Source organism: Choloepus didactylus, chromosome 9, assembly GCF_015220235.1.
Source record: "Choloepus didactylus isolate mChoDid1 chromosome 9, mChoDid1.pri, whole genome shotgun sequence".
Lineage (NCBI taxonomy): Eukaryota > Metazoa > Chordata > Mammalia > Pilosa > Megalonychidae > Choloepus > Choloepus didactylus.
The window spans coordinates 60,965,064-60,973,306 of record NC_051315.1 but is presented as its reverse complement, the minus strand read 5'-3'; positions in this window follow the sequence as shown (position 1 = coordinate 60,973,306).

Genomic DNA, 8,243 nt, shown 5'->3' with positions numbered 1-8,243 from the left:
CAAACAAACCACCCACTTAGTAGCTTAAAACAACAATCATTTGTTTTGCTTAAAATTATTTGGGTAGGAAGGCAGGGCAAGATGGTGGCATAGAGAGGTGTGGAATTTAGTTAGTCCCCTGGAGCAACTAATAAACAACCAGGAACAACTAGTAAATAATCTGGAACAACCTGGGCAACAACCGTGACTGTCCACACATCATACACCAATTTGGATTGGGTGGAATACCTGAGATCGCAGCATAAAATCTATAGGTAAAAACTGCAGAACTGTGCTGGGAACCCCCTCCCCTCATGGCAGGCTGAGCTGCAAGACATCCCTGTAGAAGAAAGCAGTGTTCCCAGAGCAAGCGAATATAGCTCAGCGAAGCTCCAACTGGGGTTTTAGTTAACAAATGTGGACTGCTGAATACAAGCTACAAACATAGACAAACCCCTAACAAGCAGCAAATTACCCTGAGTTTGCTCCCAGTGGAGAGGAGGTGGGGCTGATGGAAAAAAAATTGATTAAAAAAAGAAGGAAAATTATAGAGGCTTTTAGAGACAACCTGAAAGAGCCAGAAAATGCCTGTGCCCCAGGAAAGGGAGCCCAGAAGACCAGGTGCTTTCTCTGATCTAAGGTTGAAACTGGGGGGGGGGGGGGGCATGGACTGGCTGTGAAAAGAGGCTTTCTTTCCCTTTTTCTCCCTCTCAACCTGAGTGGCTCAGTGGACAAAGCCTCAGCATTTTCAGTTTGCAGTGCTCTGACCCAGACAGGAATGGAGATAACAGAGTCAGAGAGACAAAGGAGCTATTCAAATGCAGAAGATAACTCCCTAGGGGGTGTATCTTCCCTAAGAGGAAGGAGGTGGGGCCTAGCTCTTTCACCAGCCTTCCCTTCAGAACTCAGACCCCAGGGCCTGGGGGGAAAATAGCCAAAACAGAAATAATTTAAATTGAGAAGTAAAGGGGCCACACCTCTTTACACCAGTGGGGAGTGACAGGCTGACAGGTGACACCTGCTTGGCAGGTTAGGATAAGCACAGAAGCTAAAGCCCTCACAGGAAAGTCTGCCAATCTTCTAACATACATGCTCAGGGAAACTCAAAACTGAATATAACCCCATTCTGAGACCCTAACCTGTTCTGGTCTGGGAAAATCTGATTGGGGCAACCAAGGAAACCAGATGCATAGACAACAGAAAACTACAAACTACACTAGGAAAAATGAAGATGGCCCCAAGGAACAAACTTACACCTCAATTAAGATACAGTTGAGATACTGTTTTATTTTAATGAAACAATCAATTAAAGATTTTCAAAGAAACATGCTAAATCAATTCAAAAACCAAATCAATGAGTTCAGGGAAGATATGGTAAAACTGGGTGAACATAAGGTAGAAATTGAAAGTTTCAAAAAAAAAACTGGCAGAATTTATGGAAATGAAAGTCACAACACAGGAGATGAAAAACACAATGGAGATATACAACAGCAGATTTCAAGAGGCAGAAGAAAACACTCAGGAACTGGAGAACAAGACACCTGAAAGCCTACTCACAAAAGAACAGATAGAGAAAAGAATGGAAAAATGTGAGCAACATCTCAGGGAATTGAATGACAACATGAAATGTATGAAAGTATGTGTCACAGGTGTCCCAGAAGGAGAAGAGAAGGGAAAAGAAGCAGAAGCAATAATAGAGGAAATAATTGATGAAAATTTCCCATCTCTTATGAAAGACATAAAATTGCAGATCCAAGAAGCGCAGCATACCCCAAACAGAATAAATATGAATAGACCTATGCTAAGACACTCAATAATCAGATAATCAAGCATCAAAGACAAAGAGAGAATCCTGAAAGCAGCAAGAGAAAAGTGATCCATCACATACAAAGGAAGCTTGATAAGACTATGTGTGGATTTCTCAGTAGAAACCATGAAGGCAAGAAGGAAGTGGTGTGATACATTTAAGATACTGAAAGAGAAAAACCACCAACCAAGAATCCTATATCCAGCAAAACTGTCCTTCAAATATGAGGGAGAGTTTAAAATATTCTCTGACAAACAGACACTGAGAGAATTTGTGAACAAGATACCTGCTCTACTGGAAATACTAAAGGGAGCACTACAGACAGATAGGGAAAGACAGGAGTGAGAGGTTTGGAACACAATTTTGGGTGATGGTAGCACAACAATGTAAGTACACTGAACAAAGATGACTGTGAGTATGGTTGAAAGACGAAGGTTAGGAGCATGTGGAACACCAGAAAGAAAGAGGAAAGATAAATACTGGGACTGTATAACTCAGTGAAACCTAGAGTGTACAATATGTTTTCACATGAGGGGGAACAAATGAATGTCAGCCTTGCAAGGTGTTTAAAATGGGGTGGTATTGGGGAAAAATACAATCAATGCAAACTAGAGAGTATAGTTAAAAGAAACATTGTATTATGCTTCCTTTAATGTAACAAAGGCAATATACCAAAGCTAAATGCATGTAAGAGGGGGACATCAGGGAGGTGTATGGGACTCTTGTCATTGGTGATGTTGTCTGACTTTTTTATTGTACTTTAGTTTAATTCTATCTTTCCTTTTGTTGCTTTTTAACTGTAATTTTTTTCTTTCTTTTTCTTTTGTCTCTCTACCTTCTTTGACTCTTCCTCCTTCTTTGTGGAAGAAACAGAGATGTCCTTATCTAGATACTGGTGATGGTGGTGAATGCATAAATATGTGGTTATACAGGGAACCATCGATTGTTTACTTAGGACAGAACATATGGAGGTGAACAAAACCATCTTTAAAAAAAAATGGGTTGATGAAGAAACGTTGAGGGCTATATATTGAGTGAAATAAGTCAGACACATAAGGACAAATATTGTATGGTCTCACTGATATGAACTAATTATAATATGTAAACTCATGGACATGAAATATAAGTTACCAGAATATAGAACAAGGCTAAAGAATGGGGAGCAGTTGCTTACTATGAGCAGAATGTTCAACTAAGTTGAACTTAAGTGTTTGGAAATGACAGAGGTTATGGTAGCACGTTATTGTGAGAATAACTAATGGTGCTGAATGGTGTATGAATGTTGTGGAAAGGGGAAGCTTAGAGTCACATATGTCACCAGAAAGAAAGTTGGAAATTAAAATATGGGAATGTATAAAACAGTGGATCTTGTGATGGACAATGTCCATGTTAACTGAACAAATATTAGAAATCTCTTTCATGAACTAGAACAAATGTGTAACACTATAACTAGAAGTTAACAATAGAGGGATATATAGGGGGAAAATATACCTATTACAAACAATGTACTACAGTTAGTAGTATTTTAACATTCTTTCATCAACAGAAACATATGTACTATACCACTACTATGAGTCAATAATGGAGGTGGGAGTGTTAGGGGTATGGGAGAATTTGAGTTTTATTTTTTGTCTTTATTTCTTTTCTGGAGTAATGAAAATGTCCTAAAAATTGAAAAAAAATTAATTGTGGTGATGGACGCACAGCTGTATGATGGTGCCCTGGGCAATTGATTGTGCACTTTGGATCTTTGGGTGATTGTATGGTATGTGAACAATCTCAATAAAATTGATTTTTAAAAAAATAAAGAGAAGGAAACAACAACAACAAAAAAATTCTGAGTGTAGGAATTCAAGAAGGGCCCAGCTGGGCAGTTCTTCTGTTCCACATGGTGTCTGCTGGAGTGATTTGACTGGGGCTAGAAATCCAAGATGGCCTCATTCACACATCGAAGGCTTTAGTCACTGGCTGTTGGGGTACCTTGGTTTTCTTCCAGGTGGTCTCTAATCTATTGATTAGACTGGCCTGAGCTTCTCTACATGGGGACTGGGACATAATATCAACGGGGAAAATGGTGACTTTATGGTGGGAAATCTGACAGATGCCAACTTGACTTGGTAATCAGGGTTAACATTGCCAGCTATGAGATGAGTATCTTGTGTATTCTGATATGATACACTGGAGGAGCACAGCATCATTGCCATGACATTCCTGCCAAGAATGCATGGTATGAGTCTGGTTTTGAGGATGCATTAGATGGACCCAGGTTGAGGGTCATTGGACAAAATGAAAGAACTGCCAAGGTCACGGAAGATAGGATAAGACTGAGGAACTCTTCCAAATCAAAGGAGACTGAATAGACATGACAACCATATGCAAAGCATAATCCTGGATTGGATCCAAGATCTTAAAGGAAAAAAGAGACATTGTTGGAACAGTTGGCAAAATCTGAATGGAGTATGTCAATTTGATGGTTGTGTTGCATCAATGTTTATTTCCTGATTGAGAAGTTTTGTGTACTTATAATGTAGGAGAGTCCTTTTGGGGAGTTACCCACTGGAGTATTTAGGGGTGATGAGGTATGTCAGAAAAAGACTATATATCTCTGTCTGTCTATCTATCTATCATCTATCATCTATCTAATCTGTATCTAGCTAGCTAGATGAAAAGAGAGAGTGATGGAGCAAATGTGATAAAATCTTAATTGGGGATCTTGGTGAAGGGGATTCAGGAGTTCTCTGTATTGTTTTGACAACTTTTGTAGATTTGAAGCTGCTCTTTAAAAGGCCAGAATACCTCCTCCTTTCACCAGAAGAATAGCCTAGCTTATTCTATATAGTCTGAGTTCTCTGACTTACTCTATATAGTTTGAGTTCTCTGACTTATTCTATATAGTCTGAGTTCCCTATGCTATTATTTGCTCCTAGTCAACCAGGGATCAATGCCAGCTATGGGTTCCAGGGACTAAAAACTCCTCCTTTCAGGCAGGTAGCTGAAAGTAGTAGAGGAAATATCAATATTATTTGACCTTCCATCTACTTAACAGGGAATAAAAGATGACTAGTCTCTATCAGAACTCAGGGTTATGAAATTTCTATCTCAGTGTGATTAAAGAATGGCCAGAGAAGAAAGGCCTGTCCTATTTTTTAACCTCTAAAATCTGATTAAATAAATTAAGATAGATCCATACAATGCACTACCATGATAGTCAATTAAAATTAGCATGGTAGTTCTCTATGTTCTGATGATGTGACATTTAATATTATTAAAAATTGAAAAAACTGAAGTACAAAAAATTTTGTATGGAATGATTCCATTTGTGTAAAAAAGAACTATATGTGTGTGTGTGTAATATTTTTGCAAATATACACAAGAAGTGAGTAATAATGGATATCTCTTGAGAAGAGGGTTAGATGTTTTAGTGTCTAGGCTAAGAGGAAGACTCTCTCTTATGGCCTCTTGGAATTTTTTTTATAAGATGTATATATATAAATAAAAAAAATCATGTCTTGGTTTTGTTTCATTTTCAATATTTTTTCAAAATGTTGCATTTTTATTATACTAATTATATTTATTATAATTTATTATATATTAAGTATTATATTTATTATATTCAAACTCAAATCATAACCCAAAATGTTTCTGAACAGAGTCCTGCATGGGCGGCATATTGAATCTGTAGACCAGAATCCTTTGTAATTAGCAGCACTCCACCTGTGCACACCAGATTGGGACCTGCTGCAGGTGTTTAACAGTGTGTGTATGGACATGCAGTGGGAGCAGCATGCTTAGTGGGGAGGGAAGGGCCCTCCCCAGGGATGTCAGCTCCCATTACTCTAGGGTACAGGTTCTCAAACTTTAGCTACATCAGAATCACTCAGAGGGCTTGTTACAGCACGGATTGCTGGATCCCTCCCACAAAGTCTCTGATTTATTAGGTGTGGGGTGGGGCCTGAAGAGTTGTATTTCTGACAATTTCCCAGGTGCTGCTGCTGTCCCCACTTTGAGGACCGCTGCTGTAGGACAGCAGTTCTCAAACTTGGACGTGTATCAGAATCACCTGGAGAGCTGACAAAAACACCATCACCCAATGGAGCACCCTCTTGAAGTAGCACAGAGCCTGGCCTTTGCATTTTCATCATGGTCCACAGGCAATTCTGGTCCCACAACAGTATAAGAACCACTGCCATGGGGCATTGCTGAGGAGGTAACCTGGAATGTCTGGAAGGTCCCAGAGCTTGGATAAACCCCAGACTGGAGTCATCGGCTCACAGGAGGCCACAGAACAGCCCATTTGACATTCAATTCATGGTGGATCATCACCTACTTCACATGAATAATTTTTGGCTAGTTTTTATTCCCCTTTCAAGTTTTCATTTCATATTTATGTTTTGAGAATTTACATATTTTGAATAATTTTCATATTGTAGCTTACAAAGGGAACATCTTATTTGTGCTTTGAAAAGGATTGCCTGTTTTTTAAATTAGTTTGTTATATGCTCTTCTCCCTTCCCTCCCCAGAGGCCTTTGCGCCCAACTCTACCCCGAGGCCAGTGGGAGGCAGGGAGAGTGTTCCAAGGAGCACCAGAGCCACCTCGGTGGAGCCAGGGCCAAGGAGTATGTGACGTTTCTGGAGTCCAGAGGAGTGGCTAGGCCCTGGACCCTTGACTCTCTCTCCAACAATTCCCTTCGTCCTCTCCCCAACCCCCATCATCAGTTCCAGTACATCTTTGGGAAATACCACAAGCCCCCTGTTAACACGAAAAAAAAAAAAAAAAAATAGCCATTTCAGCACTAATTAGAAAGACTGTATTTTCTGAGAAAATGTTAGTGCTCCAGATATCACTTAATTCAAACCACCATAACGTTCCTTCTTAAGGTGGTGGGGCTTAGGAGGAGTCACTGTAAGCATTAGTGCTGAAGAGCTTTTTTGGGTTTTGGTTTTGTCTTTTGCACTTTCAAACTTCTGAAAATGGTTCGTAGGAGAGGGTATAAATAGATACAAGGGCATTAATTGAACAAATTTATATCTAGAATTACCCTTGAATCCAGTATGACAATTTGTGGAAAATTTTATAAACATAACATTGAGCTCACTGTGTGATTTCATTTATATAAAATTCAAGCACAGGCAAAACTAATGATAGAAGTCAGAAGAGTAGGTATTCGGGCACAGGGGTAGTGACTGGATAGGACTTGGGGGAGGTTTCTGGGGTGCTCGTAACATTCTATATCTTGCTCTGGATGGTGGTTACACAGGTTTATATACCTATAAAAAATTCATTGAACTGTACCCTTAAGATGGGTCTACTTTACTGCATATATGTCATATTCAGCAAATAAGTTAAGAGAAAAGCATATTGTGATGGTTAATTTCATGTGTTGACCTGGCTAGGTTATGGTGTCCAGCCATTTGGTCAAGGAAACACTATTCTGATTGTTACTGTGAGGGCATTTCACAGATGGATTTGCATCTATAATCAATTGATTGCATCTGCAGCTGATTACATCTATGATCAACAGCGGAGCTTGCCCTCAGTGATGAGGTGAGTCTCCTCATCCAATCAGTTGGAGATCTTAAAGTCAGTACTGAGGATTTCAGAAGTCAGGAAGAAGAATTTCTGCCTCTACTTCAGACAGCCAGCTTCTCCTGGGCAATTCAACTTCAACTTCTTCCAAGTTTCCAACTTGTGGCCTGCCCTACAGAAGTCGGACTTGCCAATCCCCTCAGTTGCATTAGCCAATTTCTATAATAAATCTCTTTATATAGATAACCCTGTTGGTTCTGTTCCTCTGGAGAATACACATATTAAACTGTGGCACTTAAGCAAAAATACACACCACCTCCAAGGTGTAGCACACACCTAAATCAGAGGAGGAAGTGTTAGAAATGCATTCTGTTATCCAGTAATCTGAAACATCTCAAAATGTTCAAGGGATTCCAGTAAGTCTTTCTAAAGTAGTCAGCTATCACAGTTATAACTGTTTGCTGACAGCCGTTTAATATGTACCCTCATCATACTAAGTTTATAATTATGTTGTCAAAAAGAAAGTTGTCATCCCATAAGTGATGCATGAAGCTTTCTGGTAAGTATACTTGTAGTATTCTTTCATAGATATCACTTGGAGGGTTACAACTTTGCTAAAGCAAAATGTACCAAAATTTAAGAGCCACATTCCCTTTGTCTTCTTACCAGGCAAAGAGTTTATTTCCCAGGACCTTTCCATAAATATTGTATCTGCATTACTTTTTCCATGTGTTGCTCAGAGGTCCTCTGAGATCTCACTTTGGTTGTCTGAGGGCATTTCTACTGCCCTGCCTCTGGGACCTTGACATTGCTCCCCTTTTGCATGACAACAACTCCTTCCAAGTCATTTGTGTTTTAAATTTTTTCTCAAATATTTTCATTTCACCTTCTGGAGATGTATTTGCCCCTGTCTTCTATAAACATCGACA